This window comes from Hyaena hyaena, unplaced genomic scaffold (genome assembly GCF_003009895.1).
Source record: "Hyaena hyaena isolate Hyena2069 unplaced genomic scaffold, ASM300989v1 scaffold_415, whole genome shotgun sequence".
NCBI lineage: Eukaryota > Metazoa > Chordata > Mammalia > Carnivora > Hyaenidae > Hyaena > Hyaena hyaena.
In genome coordinates, this window is record NW_024081048.1 from 310,795 (window position 1) to 336,825 (window position 26,031).

At 37.3% G+C, this 26,031-nt stretch overlaps 1 non-coding gene across 1 annotated transcript; it reads left to right on the top strand.

Moving 5' to 3' along the window:
* Positions 1–23,592: 23,592 nt before the first annotated feature.
* LOC120245421 lies at positions 23,593–23,699 on the top strand. The gene has a single exon (XR_005531776.1). It is a non-coding gene; the product is annotated as a U6 spliceosomal RNA (small nuclear RNA).
* The last annotated feature ends 2,332 nt before the right edge of the window (positions 23,700–26,031 follow it).

Genomic DNA, 26,031 nt, shown 5'->3' on the forward strand with positions numbered 1-26,031 from the left:
ATTATGCTACTGTAAGGAGAAACGTTTTTAATTATTACTGGAATAGGGTGGACTCCACTGGCATTAAAAACATTTAATATTAAAGTAAAATGTTATTGCCTGCCACTTCCTTTTCTCTTTAGATCATTAGCATAGGATTAAACATTTTTAAATGGGGTTTCAAACCCATACCAAGCAGCTGTCTTCTATTTCAAAAGACAATGCACTCATACATATGTATTATGCACTTAATTAAAACTGTTGCATTTTCATTTTTAAAAGTTCTGATGGTGTCCTGCATTTTTTAATAGTTTAGATCTCTGGACTGCCATCAGCTTGCATATTTTACATGAGGAAGGAGAGTTTGGGTAGGATAAGCATTCCTAAATTCCTACAATTGGACGGGTATGGCCAGAAATGAGCTGTACACTGGCCTGTTCCACTGTAGCTGTTCTACCATTAGGTAGTCATTTCTTTTACGTAACAAGGAGGTTATTTTTCCCTCTGAAATTTATTATAAAAATGATATATATTTATTATAAAAATGATATATATTATAAAAATAATATATATTATATTTTAGAAAGAATAAAATAAAAATTATCTATAATTCTATTTCTCTGAGATGAACGTTATTTATTCTATTACTATATATTTTATTTCTATTATTTTATTTATATAGAATCTAGACATTTAATAGAATTTGAATCATACATATTTTAAATACGTGCTTTTTAGTTTTCACTTTGTTTTATGTGGTGAATCTTTTTCCCTGCCATGAACTCATCTTCAGAACATGACTTTTCATGACTTCATGATGATGATAATGATGATGATCATTATGGCTATATTTGAACTTCTTTATAATGTATGTAGTTTAAATTATAGAGGAATAGAAATGTAACAATTATATTGGAAAGAGGAAGAAGGCTGATATGAAGTAGTATAAGATAAATTCTTAGGCATCAAAGTATGAAATAAATTGATAATATGTAGAAATAACTTAAAAAATAAAAAGAAATCATAGTCTAAGCAGCCAAGAGCTAGGAAGATTTAAAAATCTACTTTCAAACAGAGGAACATTTTTTAGAAAAGAGGAATTCAAATAGGAGGCTGGTGATTTTTATTGTAAGTTCCTCTAAAACTTGATTCTTAACCATCTGCATATATGTTTTGACTTTTTAAAAAAAGGTGTAAATTAACTCTGGCAAAGAGTTAGACATTAAGATTATCCTCAGAATCTCACACCTGAAGTTGTGGCTGCATGTGCACCTGTCCATGCAGAAGGCTGGAAGGGGAATTCTCCATCAGAAATAGCAAAAGAGGTAGTAGCCGCCAGGGGTGGTGCCTACATGCTAGCCTGAGGCCCTAGGGAGCTGAGAAGAAAGAGAATTCAGAAACTTCTCTAACCCACAGTTCTGCTTCAGGCTAATCTAGCTACGATTTCATCAGGTCAGATATAGGATCTCAAGAGAAATGAGCAAGGTCCCTGGAAATGGACAGTTCTTCCAAATCTTATCATTAGGTAGAAACAGAAGGGAGCAGTGTTCTGACCAACAAGTCTTTTCACCACTGACGTGCAAAATCCTCTCTTTATAAACTGTGTAGTGTGTCTAAGCCATTTTGCTGTGGTGTGATTTTGTTAAAATAAATATGTAGCTGGGGAGCCTGGGTGGCTTAGTCGGTTAAGCATCCGACTTTCGCTTAGGTCATGATCTCGCGGTTGGTGGGTTCCAGCCCCGCATCGGGCTCTGTGCTGACTGCCAGCTCAGAGCCTGGAACCTATTTCGGAGTCTGTGTCTCCCTCTCTCTCTGACCCTCCCCTGCTCACGCTGTCTCTCTCTCTCCTAGAAATAAATAAAAAATAAAAATAAATAAATATGTAGCTAAAAATCACATTTCCAAGATGAAATATTTGGAAAGGAAACAACATCTAGTTTTCCTCTGGTGAATTGTGGGTTAAAATTAAAAAGTGAGGCACCTGGGCTGTTCAGCTGGTTTAAGCATCCAACTTCAGCTCAGGTCGTAATCTCACAGTTTGTGAGTTTGAGCAGCGCATTGGACTCTGCGCTGACAGCTCAGAGTCTGGAGCCTGCTTTAGATTCTGTGTCTCCCTCTCTCTCTCTGTCCTTCCCCTGATCACACTCTCTTTCTCGGAAATAAATAAACATTTTAAAAAATAAAAAAGCATCTTTCATTTTTTTTCTAGAAAGAAAGCATGCCCATGCATGCATGCAAGGGGAGGAGGGAGACCATCCCAAGTAAGCTCCCCACTCAAGATGGAATGAGCCAGGGCTCGATCTTATGACCCTGGGACCATGACCTGAGCCCAAATCTAGAGTTGGATGCTCAACCAATGAGCCACCCAGGCACCCCAAAATAACAAGCATCTTAAATCTAACGGGAAAATGCATGCTACCATGCCTATATCATGTTTGTCCCTATAACCCTTCTCTCTTTTCTCTGTTCTAGTTCTGAGTTGAGTTGTGCTAACAGTTTGATTGATGTGTTTGGAAGTTTAGATTAAGAAGCCAGAAAGTTGGAGGAAGGCAACTGGTTATTTTATTGATTTTATTAATATTTTGAGGTGTTTACAGTGTGCCAGAAATTATGTCCGACAGATTTACAGTGGTTGATAAAGCACCATTCCTGTTCTCCTCATGAGACCAGCCATTGGGAGGCAGCCACAGTAAGCAATTTAGTCATGGATTGAGGAGAGTTTGGTGAACAACTCAGCCTAGTTGAAGCTTCTCATATATATATATATAATATATATATATTATATATATACTATAAAATGTTAAAATACAACCAGTTCTTATGGAAGGAGTAAAGAGGAAAAAACATGTAAAAAAGAAAAAAAAAGTTGACATTATTTTTTCCTTTTTAAAGAATTCATTAGAACCTAAAGAAACCACCTCTGGGTCACTAAACGAATTTGGTGTACATGAAACATTGAGAACAGAGGTGGAGTATTTACTCTGTTTTGGCTGAGCTTTTTAAATGGAGATTTCTCCTTTCGCCTCCTCTTCCAGGTGAATCGAATTTTCCCCCTTACCTCTCTTTTTCTCTGCTTCTTTTACTCCTTCTCCTAGTAGTTTTCTCTACTTTTTCTTTCTCCATTTTACTCTTTTTTGAATGCCTTTTTTCTCCCGGACCTCAGTCCCTTACTGTAAGCAGCAGCCATTAGTCTTAAAAGTATAATCAGTCAAACCCAGCTTTAGAAGACCCATACAGTGGGAATAATATAGCACATAGGCATTCCTGTTTGGACAGTAAAATGGGTTTTGCCTGCCCTGTGGCAGGCAAAATAGCCACCCCCAAAGATGTCAATTTTTTCTGTCCAGAACCTGCTAATGTGTCTAATTACATGGCAGAGGTGAATTTATGGCATAAAAGGAATAAGATGGCTAAGTAGCTGATCTTGAGATGTGGTGGGCCAGGATTATCCAGGTGGGCCTAATCTAATAACAGGAGGCTTTAAGCCTAAGAGGGCAGGGGGTAGAGAGAAGCCAAAGGATGGCCTCGTGGGAAGGATTCGGGCAATGCTGGTGACCTTGGAGCTGGAGAAAGAGGGTCATGAGCCAAAGTTTGTGAACCTTAAGAATATGGCTTCTGCCCTGAAGTCTCCAGAAAAGAACCTAGTTCTTTAGACACCTTGGTTGTAGCCCAGTAAGACCCATGTTGGACTTCTGACCTCCAGAACTGATAATAAAGTGGTATCGGTCAAGCTACTACATTTGTGGTAATTTGATACAGCAGAAATGGAAATTAATGCATCTGCTTTCACTTTGCAAAGAATCTGGAGAAAGGATGTATCTCTCTGGTTTGCTCCTTGTCAATGACTCATAGACCCAGTGGATCACAAGTGATTTTAGAATTCATTGAACACAGGTGTTTGGAATTTAGGGCCACCGTACCTTTTAAGAGGCAACAGATATTGAAAAGGGGCCCAAGGGGTGTACTTAGAACTGTAGATACTGAAGAGTAACCTAAAGAAAAATGTTTCCTCATTCACATGTTTCTGGAAATAGATATATATGAGCTGTGTGTACGTGTACTATGGGGAAACAGTAAATTTCCCTCTACTTTAAGTTCTTAGCTGAGACTCCTGTAATGAAAGATTAGGAAGAGAAAAACAGAAGCTTATTAACATGTATGCCAGGGTGATACCCAGAGAAAAATGAACAACTCTGTGAGCTCCAGAACCTGGGAATGTGTTCAACTACATGGCAAAGGGGAACTTCACTTATAGATTGAATAAGGCTTCTAATTAGTTGATGTTGAGATGAAGCTGAGCTGGGTTATCCAGGTGGGCCCAATCAAAGCCCTTAAACCTGGAAGAGGGTGACTTAGATTTCAGGCTGAAATACCATCATAATAGAAAAAGGGGAGCAGAGGCACCTGGGTGGCTCAGTCCGTTAAGCATCCAACTTCGGCTCAGGTCATGATCTCAGGGTATTGGGTTCAAGCCCCACATTGGGCTCTGTGCTGACAGCTAGCTCAGAGCCTGGAGCCTGCTTCAGATTTTGTGATTCCCTCTCTCTGACCCTTCATTGCTCATGTTGCCTCTCTCTCTCTCTCTCTCAGAAATAAATAAAACATTTTAAAAAAGTTAAAAAAAAAAGGGGGGGGAAGGCATGTGGGCCTCTGAGGGGTGCATGGAGGATCTTTTTAAAAAAAGATGAATGGCCTTTGGGGTGCTTGGGTCACCCAGTCTGTTAAGTTAAATCTGACTTTCGATTTTGGCTCAGGTCATGATCTCATGGTTGGTGAGATTGAGCTCTCACCCAGGTTGGGCTCTGTGCTGACAGCTTAAAGCCTGCTTGGGATTCCCTCTCTATCTTTGCCCCTCCCCCCGAGTATGCACATACTTGCATGTGCGTGCTCTCTCTCTGTCTCTCAAAATAAATAAACATTAAAAAAAAAAGATGAATTGGCTTAGAAAAATAAATGGGAGATATGCTAGTTTATGACAAAGTTTATCTGGGTGCAGTGTTGATTTTTCTTCTCTCCTCTCCTGTGATGAGTCAATCCTCCCCCAAAAAGAAAAGCCCTAGGGAGGATAATCTGTAACAACTGTGCTCCTTGAGGAGCTTCGGTCTTAGGCATATGAGGAGAGTTCAGATAAAGCTTCTTCCTGCATTTGCTCAAAATAATCAATATGCTAGAGAGGCATAACTTGGGATGGTATATCTTCAGTACACACATGCATGTGTAATTCAAATACATGTTATGATAAATAAAATAAAAATAATATCAATAGCATTACTAGTCCTTTATTCTCCTTTTTACATAATTGATTAGTCAATTATATAAACTGTAAATTTTAAAATTCCAATTAATATATTGTTAGAGTATTTGAGATTTTTTAATGCTTTGTAAATGTATTCAGCCATCCACAGTTTAGGAACTTTCAATCCCTTTATTTTCAAGAACATAAAACTGAGAAGTAAAAGCATGTAAGCAAATTTACCTAAATTGGAATAGTTTAGAGTGAAAAGATAGGACAGGAATTTGGTGTCCTTTAGATCTTTCTTGTACATAATGCTGCACTACACTGAGCATAGAAAGGTTTCAAAGAGGTTCTGTCTATTTCTTCCTCTTATATTATACTTATTGGGTTCCTAATAATAACTACCTCAAGGTGAGGAATTGCCATTTGGTGATTTTTCTGTTTTAAATAAGCATGTTCTTGGGATTTAGCCGCTTCTTAACTTGTTCATAGGTCCATTTTGGGACTGGACATGATTACTTTGCACAATATATTCTTAGACTATAGGTAATGGATGTGGTAAATCACTACCAGATCTCTTCATATTTAACTTTTCTGTTTATTTTGTTGAATATCTGCAATATTTGGATAATGTTCAGGATACCATCTTTCTTTTCTTCCATGCATATATTTCAAGGGTTCTATATAGTCTCTAAACCAGGTATTTTGTCTTAATGAGCTAAACTGGACGTTAGCCTTCCAGGACAGTAACAGAATGCATACTCGATTAGGCCTGAATCATTGAAAACACTGAATAACACATATTTGAGATTTTCTTAAACAGGTGGATAAGAACAATAGCAGGGGAAGCGGATGTATCTTAATATTCTTAATGTTTTTCGTATGCTCTATGAGCATGACTTTGGAGCAGGTTGAAGGGGGAGGGTTGGGAGTAAGATGAAAGAAGTAGTCAGCCACAGGAAGGAAAAAAACCACAATTTTATAGCATGAACTCTGAAGGCTGTGTTCAGGGTTGAGTCTTCATGGAACTTGGAATGCATGGACAGTGATAGAGATGTACCACTTGGAAAGACATGCAGGCAGTAACTGTACAATTCAAGAGAATATAGGCCCTAAATTGTTCCCTTAGAGAACAACAAGTGTTCATCTACAAAACAAAACTCATTTCAATTCCTCTTCTACATTGCCAGAAGGCTACAGAAAAGTTTCAGTACAAGCCAACTCTTTAAGTATAATAGGTTAGGGCAACATAAACCAGTGTCCCTGTACTCTCATTTTGTTCTTTATGTTTCATTTTGTTCGTGCCATTTTGGAAGACTTGTTTTGGAAGTAAAAAATTCATGCAAGCTCAACTCCTTGGATTGGGACCACAAATTTTGGACAGACTCAAGGAGTAGGTGGTGTTAAGGTACAATTGTGTCTGATTTTGAACATTCTTCATAATCTTGTCAGTAGACTTATTCAACAAACACTAATGGAACATTCACCATGTAAAGAATTATTTTAGCATCTGGGGAGATGATAATGAACAAAGCAGAAAAAGGATCTTTGTTCCCTTTAGCACAATTCTAGTTGATGGTTATAGACAATAAACAATGTAAATAGAGTATAGCAGACATTGAAGTCCTACAGAGTAAAAAATAAAGAGGGAAGAGGAATATTATATTAGAGAGAAGGTACACATTTTTGATACAGTAGCCACAGGCTTTATTCAGAAGCTGTCATTTAAATAAAGACCGGAGGGAATTGAGAGTGGGGAACAAATATCTGAGGGAAGACTTTCTGAGCAAGGAATAATCACTGAAGAATCTGGGGTTGAGGGCATGACAACAGGGAGGCCAACGTGGCTGCAACGAAGGAAGTGCGGGGAAGAGGGGATTAGAGGTTGGGGGCAGTCATATCCTGTAGGTTATTGTAAGGACGTGGGCTTGTAAACCTGGAGAGTTTACTAAGCTACACAAATTACAGCTTTAAGTTTGAAGACCTGAAGGGTCTAATACAGTAGCCTCTTGCTAAATGTGAGGATTTAAATTGAAATTAGTTAAATAAAAATAAAACTGATTTCTTAAATCACTATATTTCAAGTGTTGAATAGCCTTAGGTGGCTATTGGATATCCTATTGGGCAACACAGACCTGGAACATTTCCATTACTGCAGAAAGTTCTTCATTAATGCTATTCTAAATTAATCATACTGTTTATTTCTTTAAAAGAGAGGGAAAAAAGGATGCCCTTAAAGAATCTGACGGACAGTTTGCTAGCCTTTTAAGATAAAAATGTAGGAAGAATTGGGATTTTCTTTATAGATCTTTCTGTCTCTTAAGGAGAGCAAGATATGTAATCATAGAACTGTTATTGCAGCATGTTCAGGGGAGAGGTTTCAAAGGAAAGTGTTGTCCATTATCCTGGTGAAGAGGCTCTCCCCCTGAAAGGGAGTTATAAGTCACATAGTGGAATCGGATGTTTCAGGTGAATAGGTGAGTAGAGACTGTCTTACTTAATAACTACCAAGGTAAACCTGTATCTGTGATCCCTCATTTAATATTTATAGTAATTTTGGAGAGCAGCATTGATATCCCATGTTACAGATAAAGAATACAGAAAGTCTGAAGTGAAACAATTTTCCATGATCACCTAGCAATTTGATATGTGAGAAATTAAGTTAGATTAATCATGGGCAGAAAAAAATTCTTAAAAATATGCTAATTGAAAATAGGAGGATTTAGACTCAGGGTGTTTGGCTTTAAAAGTTGTGCTTTTACCTACTGTGCTATATTAGTATTCCATAAAAGGTTTTATATAGTGCTCAAGAGGGTGGGGAGGGGGGAAGAGTCAGGATATGTAATCAACATGAACATGTATGCACTTAACAAATTATATAAAGTAACAGACAAAATTGCCAAAGATAGATCTAAACCAACAATTAAGGTTGAAGATACCAATATAAACTTCTTAGAAAGTGATATGTATAATAAACCAATATTTATGTGGAGATACTGGGAATCTATCCAATTAAAAGGCTGAGTGATTAGAAAATCATGTACCTTATTTATAATACCTTGTCAAAATTTGGGAGACAGAGTTAAAATAGTAAATAGAAGGAATGTTTTAGCTTAAATAGTTGTTAGTAAACAAGAATACCAAGAATTCTATCAACAAGTAAACTAAGCATTCAACATGAACTGGGAAAAGCATGAATATAGAAATAAAAAAAAAAATTTTAAAAATATGAAATAATATAATATAAAATATAAAAATAATAAAAATATAAATAATAAAATTCATTTAATAAACATAAAGAGATAGCTACAAAGCAGCAACCAAAAATAGAGAAGTAAAATGAAACTAAAAACTAAGCTTTGAAAAGGTTTATGAGCTAACGCTGGTGAAGGTGAGGAAGACTGAACCATGATCTCTGTTGAACTCAGTCGTCAGTGAACCCCCAGGTTTCCAAGCTCCACTTTTCCCACTATTTACTCACCTCTTTCGTCAGCACGTGTTTCTAAAGTGTGAGAAATTTCCAGTAACTTTACACCTCTGCAGATGTTGATAGAAAAGACCGAGCCCGTGGGATTGACTTGGCTCCTAATATTTACACCTGTTTCACTTCTTCCCACTCCTCCCTCCTTTCTTCCTGCCTTTCTTTTTAAAAAGCCGCCTGTATTTGTGTTTTATTTTTCTGTTATTCGTGGTGGGCAACTTCATTGAGACCACGGGACACTCTTGAGCACTACAGAAATATTTAGAGCAATGAGTACCGTTTTTAACGGGGGTGGAGGCTATCTTAAGCTTCACTGCTTTCATTAAGGGGCATGCACTTAAGTGGGTTAAGCTTGATCAGTTTTATGACACAGCCTGGAGGCAGAATTCGCAAGCAGGTTTCTAACTTTAGTAAAGCTGGGCTTGCAGGATAGTGTCTTCTAACTGTGGACCGCTTGAAATAGTCATACAACTCCTATTTCTTAAAGGTAAAATCCTACCCTTATATAATAAGTAATCATTCTTACCTCTTGAGACTAGGGGAAAAAAATCACCCCCCCCACCACCAAAGTGGAGATAAATCTAGCCTGAAACATTATGTGTATGTTTCTAGTATAACAAAATCTTTCGAGTATTTCTTTGTTAATGTGAGTAAAGAGGCCACACTTCTCCAGCTGATCAGATATGCAGCCCCAGCTTGTGGTTTGACGAATTCCCTGTCATTTCCAGAACATAGGAGTCTATTTTCCCTTGGATGTGCTCTTATTTTCTAGGAATGAGAGAACTATTGGAAGTGCTTCTTTGTCATTAATGAAGTTGTGAAAACACCTACAATACTAATGAGCAGGGATAATGCTGGGAATCAGAAGGAATCTGCTTTCACAACTGTTAGGGTTCTTGCTTATCCCCTTCCCCATCAGCATTTTCTCACAGCTAAACTTAGGGATATTTCCTCGTACTCTAACCCCCTGCTCACTCTGACAGCCTGGGGAAACCACGTTTGCCCCTAGTCCTTAGTAACTATGACTAAAAAGAAAGTGTATCTATAGCCTTGGCCCTAACATCTATCTAGGAACTGGAATGAAATCATGATGCCATGGCCAATTGACAACTTTTGAGCTCTCTTTCACTCTTACTTCCATCTAGTTCTCTGACCTTAGCTAACACAGAGATAGTAGGATTTGGCCAGGGTCATCCCTGTCTCCTTCTCTGAGTTGGATCAAATTCACGTATCTGTTTCTCTCATTCATTTGCTAATTCAACAAATAGATATTGAACACTTCTTATTTTCTAGGCAATCTTCAATGCCTCTGAGAGACATCAATAGATTCAATAAATTTCCTGCTCATTATACATCTTTGTGAGGGAACAAAGAAATAAACAAATATAGGGGCACCTGGGTGGCTGAGTCAGTTAAGTGACCAAACGTGGCTCAGGTCATGACCTAAGAAAAATGAAATAAGGGTAAATGTATAAAGTGGCTATGTATAAATGTATAAAGCCGGGCTAAGGAATGGAAATTATGTTAGATGAGATCAAGAAAGACCTCTCCTAAGAAATCAAGCCACATCTCTGTCTAGGGAAAAAAGAGCAGTAAGACCCAGGTTCTAAGACTGATGCAAATGCTCATGGAAAGAAAAAATTAAACGTGGCTAGAGCACATTGAGTGAGATGAGATAAAGAATATTGGAAGTAGGCAAGGGACATGTTATGCAGGATCCTTATAGGCTGTGAGGTAGAGTTCCGATTCCGTTGTCATTGTGGTAAATTGTTGGATGGTTTTGAGCCAGGATGTGGATAGATCTTACCTATATTTTAAAGGATATTTGTGCACTATGTCCTGTAGCAGGACAAGAGAGTAGTTATTTAAAAGGCAATTGTGGTGGTCATAATTAAGAGAAATATTGGTGTCTCAATTAGCGTGATAAGTGATCAAGTTGCAATATGCTCCCGAAAGAGCTAGACCTTGGAATTCTTGATTCTGTTCTTTACTTATAGGACTTAACTCCCTGGGGCAATTTATGGAGATATTGGAGTTGAACGTTCTTGTTGCCCTTGCCAATGTCAACTTTTCAGTCACTTTAACCTTGCCTAGAGATATCCCCCAATTTTGCCTAGTGGTACATGGTTTACATTTAGCTTTGTACTTAACTTTTTAGACTTCAACTTTTTGATTATGCTCCTTATTATCAAATTTGCAGCCTCTTTGATTCCAAACTACAACTGTCCAATGCTTTTTCACCTGTGAGGGAGTCTCCTACTCATCCTACATTCCTAATGACCCTGAGCTTCAGAGGTCACAGTGGCTTCCTAATGATCCAATGGAAGTTGAGAACATCATAGTAAAATTTTGACCTGTGTAAAGGCTGTGAAATAGTGACTGAATGTAAAAAATAAAACTAAGTTGCTGTATGTGATTTTGCTCAAAAAGAAGAGAAATTCAAGAACTAAAAAATGCAATGACTGAAATTAAAAAATCAGTGCATGAGTTTAACAGCACATCTGGCCCAACTGAAGAGAAAATAAGTAAACTGGAATATAACCTAAAGTTCTATCTCTGAGCTTCAGCTTCCTGATAAGGGAATTGATTTCTCTGAGAATTTTTTGTTAATTAGAAAAAAATATTCAAATTTGGATCCTCAAAGTTAAACGAGTCCTCCTTGACTTTTCTTTTCTTTTTCTTTTTTTAATTATTTATTTGTTTCGAGAGAGAGAGCAAGCACAAGCAGGGTAGGGGCAGAATAGATAGGGAGAAAGGATCCCAAGCAGGCTCCATGCTGTCAGCATAGAGCCCAGTGTGGGGCTTGATCTCCCAAACTATGAGATCAAGACTTGAACAAAGGTTGGGCACTTAACCAACTGAGTCCCCTGGGGACCCCTTGATTTTTAAGAAGTCAATTTCCTAATCCCTTGAAAGTTACTTGCTAAGGAAATAAGAGTCTTAATCAATTTTCTTTTATACAGATATTTTGCCCATATACACAATTATAATACCATTATTTCCAAATTAGTGACATTAATCATTGTATTTCCAATGTCTCTGAATCATTCCAGTTTTCCTCCTCACCACTGTTAATACCACTTTTTAGGCCCTTTGATTTCTCACAAGGATCACTGCTATGAAATTCTCTTTTCCTTCCTTTTAGTTTTGCCTCAGTCTGAACCATTCTTCACATAGCTGACAAAATGATCTTCCTAAGCTGTAGGTCAGTCTGATATGTCCCTGCTTAAAACACTTTACTGGATTCTGTCCAATTATCTATAATCTCCCTCATCTTCCCTTTTATTCCCTCTCCGTACTCCCTGTTGTTACTGTGATAAGCCCTCATTTCCTCCAGTGCTAGCCATACTTTTCTCGTTAACTTACATTTCCACTATCAATCTCTGATTTGATGAATGCATAGGAATTTCTTGCTCAGATACGGTTGGTGAATGGGAAGTGGAGATGGAGATTTGAGGTATCAGAACGCATTCAGAAATTGCTGGGGTGTGATAAGCAGGGCTGGAATCCCCAGTATGGCTGTTACAGGTCTAGAGAGCAACTAGAAAATGTAAAAGCATTAATCATGCTGTCAAAAAAGAGAATGCTACTGGAAAAAGAAGGCAAACTATGAAGTAGCTGCAATTTGAGTTCAAATCTCATTAAATTTCAATGTAGGACTTAAAGAACCATGAAGACCCAAATTGCCTTTATTCTAGCTCACTAGACTGAACACACTACAGTGTTAGCATTAATAAATGTTAATAGAACAAAAACTTAATTTTGACTTTAAAGTATTTCTGCTATTCAGAAACTCTTTAAGTCACTGACTTTCAGTACAACCAACAACTATAAGTCAACAATTTGTTCACTAGTCTATTCAGCTCTTATGCAGGATGTCATTATGTCATGCAGCTTTTCAAAAATTGTGTTTTTTCTATTCTAGAAAAAGTGCCTGGTTCCCTTGTTGGAAGAGCAATTAGAGTAGATGCATTCCACATACCTTGGTAACAGATGTTATCTCACACTGCAAATTCCTGAATCATTCAAGGTAAACATGGTGTCCAGGAAAGTAAAGTATTTGAGCCAAGCTTCTGTCCAAGAGCCAGCTGTTTATGCAGTTAGAAAAAAAGATGCCATTCAGATTCTCTTATTTCAGCTACAGGATTTTGTAGCATGCTTTATAATGATATAAATATTTACTTTCAGAGAAGCAAAAAGATTGCATGCAGATTTTGCTCAGCGTTTTGTATTTCCCTTTGCCTTTCTTTGATGAAAAATGAATGTTATTTCTATTGAAATAAAGTAAATCTTGCTAGGCTTGTAGGCTTAGAAAAACTGTAAAGCCACCCCTGTAATGGAAAGAAAGAGTCTTTTCTTCCCCCACCTTGGAAAGCCTTCTAGGAGAACTTGCTTAAAGATGTCCCTTCCATTCTAATTTTCCAGTTCAGATCACTTTTACCTACTCCGGGGAAGAGAACAAAGCCTAAGAGTTGATTATATGTCATTTTGCTCTAAACTGTGGATTCTGTTACTCTAAAGAAATACATTTAAAAAAATTTTAAGCAAAAGGAAGGGAACAAAAATAGAATAATGTAGAAACAAGTGACAGCCATCTGTTAAATTTCACCAACTGCTGGTGATATTGGTTTCTTGTGTCATTCTGACTCAAAAGAGCATTTTAAAATTTAATGTAACTATTATAAATGTCTTAAACTACTTCATCTGGGCCACATGACTTAAGAAAAAATGACTTTGCAGGGTATATGCCAAGGGTAAATGTTAGACTTTCTTGCATAGAAAGGCAAGTAAATAACCATGAAAAGGGATTTTGGCAGACAAAATATGTAATTTATTAAGCGCTTTTATAAATATTCAAGCCATTTCCTCAATAAAATTTTACTTTTGTTATAGTTTACATTGACTAAGGGAATACTTCTAAAAAGAAGCAAATTTTAATTATGATTAAGTTGGTATTTATATAAAAATACTTTCCCTGGGACTAGAAAGGAACTTGTTTCTCTCCAGCTCATCCCAAAATCTCTAGGGATCTAAAGAGAACATCCATTAAGTGCTTACTTTTGTTAGACTTATGTATAACTGTCCATTCAACCTTGGTTTAACTTTGCTCGTACAATAAGCTAGCTCAGAGAAGTCTCTGGGAGGTGTATATGGCTATGCACTCCTATCCAGGATCTGTTCTGTTTTATTAGAACCTCATGTGTAAAACAACTTCTTCCATTTAGTTCTTTTGCATCACATGAAAGGAAAAATATCTGTTTACCCACAGAACAACAATTAATGTGGTTCCTAAGGTCCAAGTGAATTTTCTCATTATTCTGAGATGCTATGGGAAAATTTTTTTTAATGTTTATTTTTGAGAGAGACAGAGACAGAGTGTGAGTGGCAGAGGGACAGGGAGAGAGAAGGAGACACAGAATCCATATCAGGGTCCAGGCTCTGTGCTGAAGCTCAGAGCTTCAGCTGACACCAACTGACAACAACTGACAAATGGTGAGATCATTGCTTGAGCCAAAGTCGGATGCTTACCTGACTGAGCCCCCAGGTGCCCCTCTGCCAAGAGATTTCTGTGCCTTTCTAATAGCTTGTGTACTGTTCATATCAATTGATAGAAATAACTTCTGGTTATTAACAGTTGGAAATGAATTTCCCTTTCTGCATTCTAAGCATAATGGTCTTGTCTCTAACCCTGTAAACCCTAGAAATTGACAGAAAAGGACATGTTTTTGAGAGAGAAATGTCAAAGGCTACAGGAATATGTGTTTGTGGTTTCCAGTGGCCCTGTCTTAGAAGCTGTTTATACTCCATTCAAATCATAAGACAGGATGATTAATTTTCCCAGATAACTGGGAAAAAGAAATTAGAAAGATAAAAAACAGAAAACCTATTCTGTTCATCCAGCCATCTGCCCGGGAGGGATGTAAAAAATACTTTTTTAAATGGTGTTTTTATTACTTTGGTAAACTTGTCTCAGTGGAACTTTATCCACTTTATGTTTCATCTCCCTTCCAACCATGTCTTCCAGGTAATGCTCTATGAATGATCCCTCTCTTTTTGTCTGTCTCTCTCTCCTTCTCTCATATAGTTTATTTTGCAGGTCTTCTCCTTACTGGATATGCCAGCTACCTTGACATTGGACTCTGGTTTCTTCAGGCAGTAATTTTTCGTGCTCCCCATTATATGGGACAGAGCTAGACTCTATTTCCCAGCTCCTCAGCTCTGGATGACTACTCTGACTAGCTTAAACCCGTTAAATTAGGTAGAAGGTTATGTATCACTTCCAGAGCAAAATTGTTAAAGTAGATGTGAAATTTTCCATAATCTTGCATTTGTGACCTCTTCTAAGTGTTCCTCAGGAACATCAAAGATGGAGGAAGCCTTAATCCTTGAATGACTGTTAGAGAGTACCATGTTCCTCCCACAACCTAGGGGAAAAAAGTATAACATGGACAGAGCTTAAGCCACTGAGATTGGGGGAATGTGTATTTGTAATAGAAACTAACCTTCTTAATGCACTCTTAAAAAATCTCTCCTCCATGTACATCGACCTTTCCTGGTGTGCCTCTACCTTCCCAACCATTTCCTTTTTCTCTGCCCTATATGGAGCTCACTTTTTCTTTGTGCCTCTTTCACACTGGTCTTAACCAGAGATCCAACTTCAACACCTTATTCTTTTCACTCAGCATATTCTTTTGAGTGACTACATCCCTCTTAATATTTCCTTGTATAATCCCAAATTTCTATCCTTATCCTTATCCTTGACCTTTGCTGTTAGCTTCAGACTGTTATATGCAAGTCATTTGTAGAAAGTTCTAAATAGATACCCCCCTTAATTCCTCAAAGACTGACTAAAATCAAATCCATCATTTTACTCTTCAGATTAGCATGTTCTTTCCTGCTCTCTGACTTGGTGAATGTTATTACTACCTACCAACTTAATGAAGCAGAAATTTGGGATTTGTCTCAAACTTCTTCCTTATACCACAGTTCCACATAAGAAAACTAAAGTTTCTGCTAATTTTACCTCAGTATACTTTTTTTTGAATCAAAACGGGCCTTTCCATTCCAACTACTGTTGTCCAACATGTGACTTTCATAATCTCTCATTTATATCATTATAATAACCGGAACTGGTTTCCCTCCTATCATGGATTCATCTGCTGCAAACCTTACTTTGTTTGTTTTTTTTTAATTTTTAATTTTATTTATTTTACAAATAGTTTATTGTCAAATTGGTTTCCATATAACACCCAGTGCTCATCCCCACAAGTGCCCTCCTCCATGCCCATCTCCCCCCTCTCCTCCACATCCATCAGTCCTCAGTTTGTTTCTCAGCATTCAAGAGTCTCTCATGGTTTGCCTCTCTCCCTTTCCCCCACCATTTCCCCCCTTCTTCCCCCCATGGTCCTCAGTTAAGTTCCTCCTAATCCTCCTATACTGCAAACCTTACTTTGAACAGAAGAAAAGCTAAGTCGGTAATACTAAGGTGAGGAGAATAATACAGTGAACATATTTATATTTTAAGGGACAATTTTGAGCTTTCTAGCTATAATGTATTCATTTCTCTTCCTCTAAGGGAAAAAGGATTAGGATTCAAGCTAGTGAGAGCATTATTATCCAGATAATTACACTAAAAATTTTGGTGGTAATTTGAGTTTTTTAATCATTGAAGTCTGATTAACATATAACAAAACTCACCAATTAAGGCTTACAATTTCATGAATTAGGATTAAAGTTTCAGTCCTATCACTACCATCAGAGTCATGACTCCAAACATACTTATCAGTTCTAGAACTTCCCTTGAATCCCTTTGCCTTCAGTATCCTTGATCCACCCACTGAACTCTGGCAGAAGCTGATATTTTTTTCTTGTCAATCGTAAGAGTTCTGCCTTTCTTGAATTCATAGAATGGATTTACAGAGTATATATTCCCTTAGATATGATTTCTCTTATTTGGCGTCATGCTTTAGAGAATTAGCGATATATGTGTTGGTATTCCATTCTTCAACTTTGTTGAGTAATGTTCCTTTGAATGGGAGATACAAAATATGTTCTAGCATTCCAGTTGATGTATATTTAGGTCATCCATTTAGGCACTATTTTAAATACAGCTGCTATGAATATTTGAGTACATAACTTTCTGGGAAGTACAGGTTTTCATTTTGGGGGGCTGATAACCTAGAAGAGGGAGCTGTGGTTGTAGGGTAAATACATAGTTAAATTTACAAGGAAGAGACAAATTGTTTTATGCTCCCCCCACAATATGTGAAAACTTAAATTGCTCAACATCCTTACCAATGCTAGCTCTTAGTTTCTCACTTTTTAATTATAGACGTTTTGGTGGCCATTGTATCTCATTGTGAGTTTTAATTTGCATTTGCTTCATGACTAAGGATACTGGACATCTCCAATATGCTTATGTGTCATTTAAAATAAAATTATTGGGTGAGTATGTGTTCTCTGTACTCAAACCACAAGACCACACCTTCAGAGGAATTCTTCTTTGCCTTCAAGCATATCCTGTGTTATCAGCTTAGTATTTTTATCAGCCTATTATCTGCCTATAAAATTTTAAGAGTCCAACATCTTTCTTTGATATCTTTTCTCTCTCTTTCCAGAACCTTGGGCCCAGAGTGTCCACCACCCATAGGGGTTTATTCATAACTTTGAAACCTAATGAATTTTGCCCAGGTTGAATTTTGAAGGAACAGGGAATCAGAATTGCTCTGTGTATAGGAACATGAATACATTTCATGATAAAGTTAATACTCTTTTCCTTTCATCCGTACTTTTTTGGAATGAAGGGTTATGTAGTATGTTCCTTAACAAAAAGGAAATGAACTAATTTATCAGGGAAGTAAGTTATTTTGTGGCTAATATCTAAAAGGAAATTAATCATTTTCACTCCTATGTGGAACAGGAGAAACTTAATAGAGGACCATGGGGGCGGGGCAGGGGAAAAATAGTTGAGGAGAGGAAGGGAGGCAAGCCATAAGAGACTCTTAAATACTGAGAAGAAACTGAGGGTTCGTGGGGGTGGAGAAGAGGGCAAGATCTTTAAGTGGTTAGTTAGGTAGTTGAGTCTGACTGTGGCTTTTGGGATAAACCCGTACAAGACAAAATAATAAATCTAAAGGGGTAGATGTATAATGCCCATTAAAGAATGACCAAGAGGGACACCTGGCTGGCTCCGTTGGTTAAGCATCTGACTCTAGATTTTGGCTCAGATCATGATCTCCTGATTCTTGAGATCAAGCCCCATGTCAGGCTCTGTGCTGACAGCACAGAACCTGCTTGAGATTCTCTTTTTCTCTCTGATTCCCTCTCTCTCAAGATAAATAAACTAAAAAAAAAAAAGACCAAGAAATTTTTTGAAGAGTGCATAAAATCATATCTGATAATTTTCAATGGAATTAAACAATTTCTAGTAGTCTGGCATATCTTTCAGGTACTGGTGTTTTATGTTTTTATATTTTTATTTTTCCTGGTTATTCCATTTTGGGAGCATTTACAGTTTTACTGTCTTTTGGGGGGGAGTTAGGGGAGTGTGGTGGGGTTTTTTTGTTTGCTTTTACCATTGGTATGATTCAACCTCAGCTATACACTTTATACCTTAAAACATGGTCAGTTTTACATCCAAGTACTAAACTCAACTTTCCAGTGTAAATTCTCTTGAGACATACTTAAGAAATTATCACTTTAAAAAAGATTCCTTGTGCTAATTACCATTTCTCATTTGCATGAAGAGCATGAGGTAAACTTGATACCAAAAGAATGTGTTGGTAGTCCAGTTAAATAGCAGCAATAAGAACAATGTCTAAAACTCACACATAATTATTTCCATATTGGTCAAATTTATAATCTATCCTTTGATCAAATCATTCTCCTAGGAACTAGTTTTTATTGCATCTTGGTGTCTTGGATAATCAAACAAGATGGTATTAATGCTGGCTCTCAGCTATCCTTTGACGATTTGCTGTCAGTTGTTGAGAATTCTTGGAAAAATTCTGTCTTCATAATTCTGAAAACTGTCTTCTGATGGTCAACTTATAACCATTAGGAAAATAATAGCAACAACCATACGCTGTTTCAAATGTATTATTTAAGTGACCATGAATTCACTATTAGAAACCCTTATCACTAGGGTTTTTTTTTTTTTATTTTTTGTTTTATTTATTTCTAGGAGAGAGAGAGACAGCGTGAGCAGGGGAGGGTCATAGAGAGAGGGAGTCACAGACAGAAACAGGCTCCAGGCTCTGAGCTGGCAGTCAGCACAGAGCCCAACGCGGGGCTCGAACCCACGAACCGCGAGATCATGACCTAAGCGAAAGTCAGACACTTAACCGACTAAGCCACCCAGGCGCCCCCTTATCACTAGGTTTTTATATGGAGTCTAAATTTCAGGCTATATGACTATTCCTATCAATTGTATTTATTTAGCATTTACCATGTTAACTGTTACCTCATTAGATTCCCATAGAAGCTATGGGATGAATGCTGTTATATTGATTAATAAAGATTATAAAGATGTCAAGACCACATGCAACACGTTTGCATAGCTACTAAGAGACTTCTGCTTTTGTCAGATACCAAAGCTCACAGCCTTAATCATTATGAACACCGACACTCCTATGTGGTTCTAATGCTCTAAGCAGAACTCCAAACTGAACCAACAGATAATGTATGCTGACTATGCGTCAGTCACTGTGAATGGCACTAAGGATACAAAAGTCCCTGCCTTGGAATATTCAATCTAAACACAATTGGGGAATGTCCCATTAAAATTGTTCTGAGAAGGGGTGTCTGGGTGGCTCAGTCCATTAAGCCTCCGACTTCACCTCAAGTTATCATCTCATAGTTTGTGAATTTGAGCCCCACAATGAACTCTGTGCTGACAGCTCAGAGCCTGGAGCCTGCTTCGGATTCTGTGTCTCCTTCTCTCTCTGCCAACCACCCCTCCTCTCAAATAAAGATTAAGAAAGTGTTCTGAGGAAAACGCTGATTTTTAAGACACTGGCAATTATAGTTATTGAGCATCATTAACGTTAAAATAGAGTCCTTCCTAGGTCTCAATACTGTGAAGAAAGAAGAAAAGGAAAGGAAGAAAAACTTGACAAATTGGTAGACATGTTTAGAGAGTGCTTGAGGGACACCTGTGTGGCTCAGTTGGTTAAGCGTCTGACTTTGGCTCAGGTCATGATCTTGCGGTCCTTGGGTTTGAGCCCTGCGTTGGGCTCTGTGCTGACAGCTTGGAGCCTGGGGCCTGTGTTAGATTCTCTGTCTCCCTCTCTCTGTCCCTCCGTCACTCATGCTCTGTCTCTCTCTGAAAAATGAATAAATGTTAAAAAAAAAAAATTAAAGGTTTTGTTTTCTCTTGTTAAGAAAACTGTTTAAAGAGAAGATAGGGAAACATTTTTGTCAACTTCCAGTATCTAAATAATACATTGCAACTATACATTTATACCTTCTTATAACACTGTAAGTACATTTATAATTTCCATTTTAAAAATAAAGAATGGACCCAAATACGTAGAAAATAAGTGGTAAATTGAATTGCAGATCATATTCCGTGTGGCAGCTTCATTTAAAAATTGTGCTGGTAAAATCTTCTTTTCCCAATGTTTTTTGATGTCATATATTCAATTCGCCTTTCTTTTTTTTTATATCCAGTTTGATGTTTTAATGATACCTATATGTCTTAGATGAGAGTTCCTTGGAAGCAGAATGTGTGATGGGGATTTAGCGAATGTGATTTGTTTGGAAAGTGATATCAGACCCACATGAGAGGGAGAAGCAGGAAAAAGCAAAGGAAAAAGCCTTGACTGTGATGGTGGGGGAATCTCAGGAACTCAAATTATACCATAGTTAAATCTTTGAGGCAAGAGTTAACACCTTGTTAACCAGTGCAGGTCAAACTTGGAAGGGTAGTTTCCCAAGCAAGTGGCAACCATGAGGCAGTAATAGCCGATTCCCAAAGCAGGTGGGATGTGGGTGCACCAGTGTGCTGGAGGGCACCTACACTGTCCAAGGTGCATGTGGATTGTAGAGCTCACACAGTCTCTAAAGCTGTGCTAAATAGCAGTTGAGTTTCTCTGAATTTACATTTCCTATCCCATAGGGTCATTAAGAGCAGGAAGTGATTGCTAATGACTCAGTCGAGGATTGCCTAGAAGCTGAGTAATTAGCGAGCCGGAGAAGGTACTGTGTTGAAAGATGCAGGTCAGTTTTTGCATGATGGGTCAGTGAGTTGTGTGGAATTACACCCAATACTTTAATTTTCTAGTCCTTTAGTGTAAACTTATTAAGAAAATGCTGCATCTATGATTGCAATGATAAAATCCATATAAATTCTATTTTTACATAATTTGTTTATTCCTAATGGTTTGTAGTGTGTACCTACCGGGAAGTGTGAGCAATCATCTAGGGGATTTCCAACTGGAAAGGATTGCTTCAAGCCCATGGGATGTTCAGACCCTTCTGTCATTTGCTTTTGTTTATCTTTGAAGCAGGAATGAGGACTAGTATGTGGCATGCTTTATTAAGATAAATTGCTTACACAATTCTTTAATTTCATTCAAGAAATGTGAATTGAATCAAATATGTTGGGTTGGGATGAAGAATGCTAAATTCTACAACATGATTCTTTTAGATAAATACACGTCATACATTCTTGATTATATTGCTGTATTTTGTAAAAGGATTTTTTCCTAATAAGGCATTTTTGCTTGAGGAAACTCCAAAAGCAGGGTGCTTTTTTTTTTTTTTTAATTGTTCCTGAGTTGCTTCTCTATAGTTACATTTACACTGACAACTGAAATAACAGAGTCCGATTCTGAGACAACTGGCTGAATGTTAAATGCAGTGTGTCTCTGCCACCCTTGTCCATATGAAGGGGTATCAGTATTTTTTTTTGAAACAGTACGTCACTTTGGGTTTTATCCTATGATTATCTAAATTGGGGTCTAAGTTTAGCTAAGACAATGACAGCCATAACAACCCACAGTTTAGTAAAGCCAGGGGGAACTTTAAAAGAAAAGTCACAGATGAAAGAGGTTGAGCTTGCCTCACATGTTTACTCTTTCATGATTTTGTTGACCAGCCACATTTTTGAGGAAAATGAGGGGTATTTCAACCAGAATAGAATACATGATCATAATTCAGAAAGAGAATATGGAACGACAGTAAAAAGAATTAGAAAGACTGTTGAAGGCAAATAAAAATCCTAGTATACAAAGTATAATATTTGAAAAATATTTAAGTAGTTGGCTTCCCTTCTTAGCAAAGGTAAATTTAATAAAATCAGATTACTAATAACAACCAATAAAGTTTTATTTTGTGCATCTTTTAAGAAACCAGAACATATTTATAGACATTGGGAGGCAGTAAGTGCATCCTTTTGACCATAGCACCACGTCTTAAAGACCTCACATTTCTTTGAATCTCAGGAAACATTGAAAATATAGTTTCAATGTATTTCTTCACTAAATATTAAGAATGCTTTGAAAAGAACTATATATACTTTGATACATCATTTGGGACCTAAAAAATGAAGAAGTTGTAGAGAAGTCTGTCGTGAAGGATAACAGGAATATGCATTGGCAACAAAAAAAAGGTAAGAATAAGTTTTATACTTTTATTCTTTGGAGGTAATGGAAAACAGTTAATCTCTGAGTGATATTGTTTTTCCTCTTAAAATGTGGCAAATTAAAAAAAGTGCTATGTTAATATCAGATTTAACGTACTCTTCATACGAGAAAAATTCAGTGTTTGAATGTTTTACCACATCTGTACTGACTTCCTAAAATGAATATGGCATCATTTTGTCTGCCCAGAATCATTAGACCATAAGTCATTTGAAGAATGAATATTTTTGAATTAGCTGAAGAGTTATCCCTTTACATATTGTAATGATTTGCTTCAAATTTTAGCTATTGAGAAATTTTTTCAAAGTATGTTATGTATGTATATTCTTAGAGTGCTGAGTGTGAGGAGTATGATTTAGGTATTAGGCATCATGGTGAGAGCAAAGATCATGGGTTTTGGCGCTGACGGGTTAAGTTCTAGTTTTACCATTTAGCAAACTTTTTTTTAAGATGCTTAAATTTCTGATTTTTTTAAGAAAAATAAAATTTTCTGTCTCTTGGAATTGTTCTGAAAATTAAACTTGGGCTTATACAGTGCTCCTGGTACTGATCCATTCCTGAGATGATTCAGTCTCCTTGTGAACATCAGTTGAGAAATTAGGATTATGTGACCACATATAACACTGTTTCTTTGGGATTCCTTTATCTGATTGAACTTTTTCTCACTCCTTTATTCTCTCCTCCAATTTGCTCCCTGTAATCTACTGGGAGCCCTGAAGGACAACTTCAAAAAAAAAAGCCAACTAAAAATTTATCAAAACACTATACAAATTGTGTACAACTGTAGTGTTAAATACAGTAGACACTACCACATTTTAATTTTAATAACAATTAAGAATCCAATTCTTTAGCTTTGTATTTCATGTGCTTCATAGCCACAGTAGCAAGTAGCTACTATATTCGATGGTACAGAGAGATAGTCCCATCATCACAGAAGGCTCTAATGGATTGGGCTGATCTACCATGTTTAAAGTTCTGTATTTCTGTTGTGGAATTTTCAAGATGAGTGGAATGTGGCTCTTGCCTTGATGTAACTTAAGCCCAGTGTAAAGAAACAAGTTATTTTGGGGAGATGTTTGGAAAATGTGAAAACTCAGTGGTGTAGATGACTATTTGAAAAACAGGGGAGTTAAAATAAACAGCTCAGGATTAAAAAAGGAAAGAAAGAACAGAGATGAACCCTAAAGCATAATTAACACTTTTGATCTTCCCAGTGCATGAAGGATAATAGGATGTACTAACTTGGGTCTACTGTGCTCGCTTAGGTAGTGCATATACTAAAATTGGAACAATACAGAGAGGATTAGCATGGTCCCTGAGCAAGGATAACACACAAATTTGTGAAGTGCTCCATATTTTATCAGCATGCCATTTGCAGCAACTGGATGGAAATGGAAGGTATTATGCTGAGTGAAATAAGTCAGAGAAGGACAGATATCATACTTGCACTCATATGTGGATCTTGAGAAACTTAACAGAAGACCCTGGGGGAAGGGAAGGGGAGAAATAGTTACAAACAGACAGGAAGGGAGGCAAACCACAAAAGACTGTTAAATACAGAGAACAAACTGAGGGTGGATGAGGGGCTGGGGCAGAGGGCAAAATGGGTGATGGGCATTGAGGAGGGCACTTGGGATGAGCACTGGGTGTTGTAGGTAAGCCAATTTGACAATAAATTATACTGATTAAAAAAACCCCACTTGGTTCTACTTGCAGAAGGAGAGAGGAGAAGATACATGTTTGTGTCCTTATTTGTATTAGATTTTTACTTTTTCTTGCATTTGAGAATTTTTACTATTAATATTGAATATTTTAATAATATTAAATAGGTTTTTATTTTAAAAGAATCCTGATATTTGTAATATTTAAAATTTTGTCCCTCTCTCAATCTCTAAATTAATCTCCTGGCATCTGTTTTTATTCCTGTCATTTTTAATTCTACTTTGCTGAAAGATCTTTCTTGTTCTAAAACTAATATATTCTTCAGAGTTTGAGTGCCTTCCATTCGTATATCATCTCAGATAGTACCTCCTATTTCATTCCCCCCCTTCACCTCTGTTTTAAAATATATTTTCTTTCCTTTTCAGCCCATTACCCTAGGTAAGAGTCCTATATCAAACCCATCTGAATGTTTTTGCCTCTTGACTTCCTTTTCAAATTTCCTAGAACTGTGGCCCCCATTTGCCTCTCAGTTCTTCCCTGAAAATTTACTTTCCAACCCTGAAATTTGACTTTTCAGTCACTCTTAGGATGATTTTTTGCCCCCACCATGGTCTCCAATGAACATTGCCAACAATTACTATTGCCAGTGCTATCAGATCCTTCACAGTCCACTTACTTCTTGGATAAAACGTTGACCACTCCATTCGCCTATGCTGATGACTTCTGAATGTGTCTCTAACCCAGAGCTTTATCTATGCCATAAGGATGTAGGCATTCCAAACTTTGCTTTAACACAAACTTACCATCTTGCCAAAAACCCCCACTTCCTGCTCCTCCAGTAGTTTTCTCTCATTCAGTTGCACCACCATCTATTCATTTGCCCAATCTAGAGGCTTATAAAACCATCTTCTACACCCCAAATATATTTGATTTACCAGTGGCTGATACCTCCTTAAAGCCCCCTTTCAGCCCCTGCCCCCAGTCAGGGATTTAGAGCAGGAGTAAACTTGTCCCCAAATCTCTGTCCTTCAGTTCTCTCGCTCTCTCCAATTCATTCTTCACACTGCCTCCAGGGTGATCTTTCTCAAATTTAAATCTGCTATATCATTGTTTTCTTTTCTATTTCCTTTATTTTTAACTTTTCTGCTAAATCTCTCTGGTAGATTCTCTCCCTTCTTATAAGAAATACTGCCTGGATGATTGTTTTTGTATTAAACAAAGCAAAATACAAAACTGCCAATGTTTTAGCAACACTCTGGAAATCTCGAGAAAAGGGGTCATGGTGTGAGACTTTAGTTACTTTTTAAAAAATTTTTAACGTTTTTATTTATTATTGAGAAACAGAGACAGAGCATGAATATCGGAGGGGCAGAGAGAGGGAGAGACACAGAATCTGAAGGAGGCTCCAGGCTCTGAGCTGTCAGCACAGAGCCCAACCGGCAGGAACCAATGAACTGCAAGATCATGACCTGAGCCAAAGTCGGATGCTTAACTGACTGAGCCACCCAGCACCCCTGGTCGAACTCCTTTCACCATCAATCTGTCACTACTGTTTGTCCCAACATGCCAGGTCCTGGAGATGGCACTACTCGGTTAAATTGTCAATACCAATTCCTTTATATAATATTCAGTGATTAAATAAGTTTACAAAACCATGACTAAATGTTACAAAAAAATAATTAAAACTCCAGGTAGAACAGTGAGAAAATCCAGGAAAATTAAAAAGATTTGTTGGATTTATTATTTCAAATCTTTCTGCCTTCTTTGTTTTTTAACAAGCGTTAATCTTCATCTCTTAGGCCAGCCTTTTAGATGACTAAAAGGTGGACTTCCAACACACTGACTCAGCAGCTCTGCTACCCTATGAATAAATGAAACAAATCAATGTAGTCAGATGTTTCCATTGGCCTTTGTGCAGATGCTGAATCCTGCCTCTGGCGGGACCTGAATGTGGACTCCCAGAGATTACAGGTGCTAAAATCCACATCTAAAAATGCAATAAGAATCAGGGTTGGCAGGCATTATCCTGG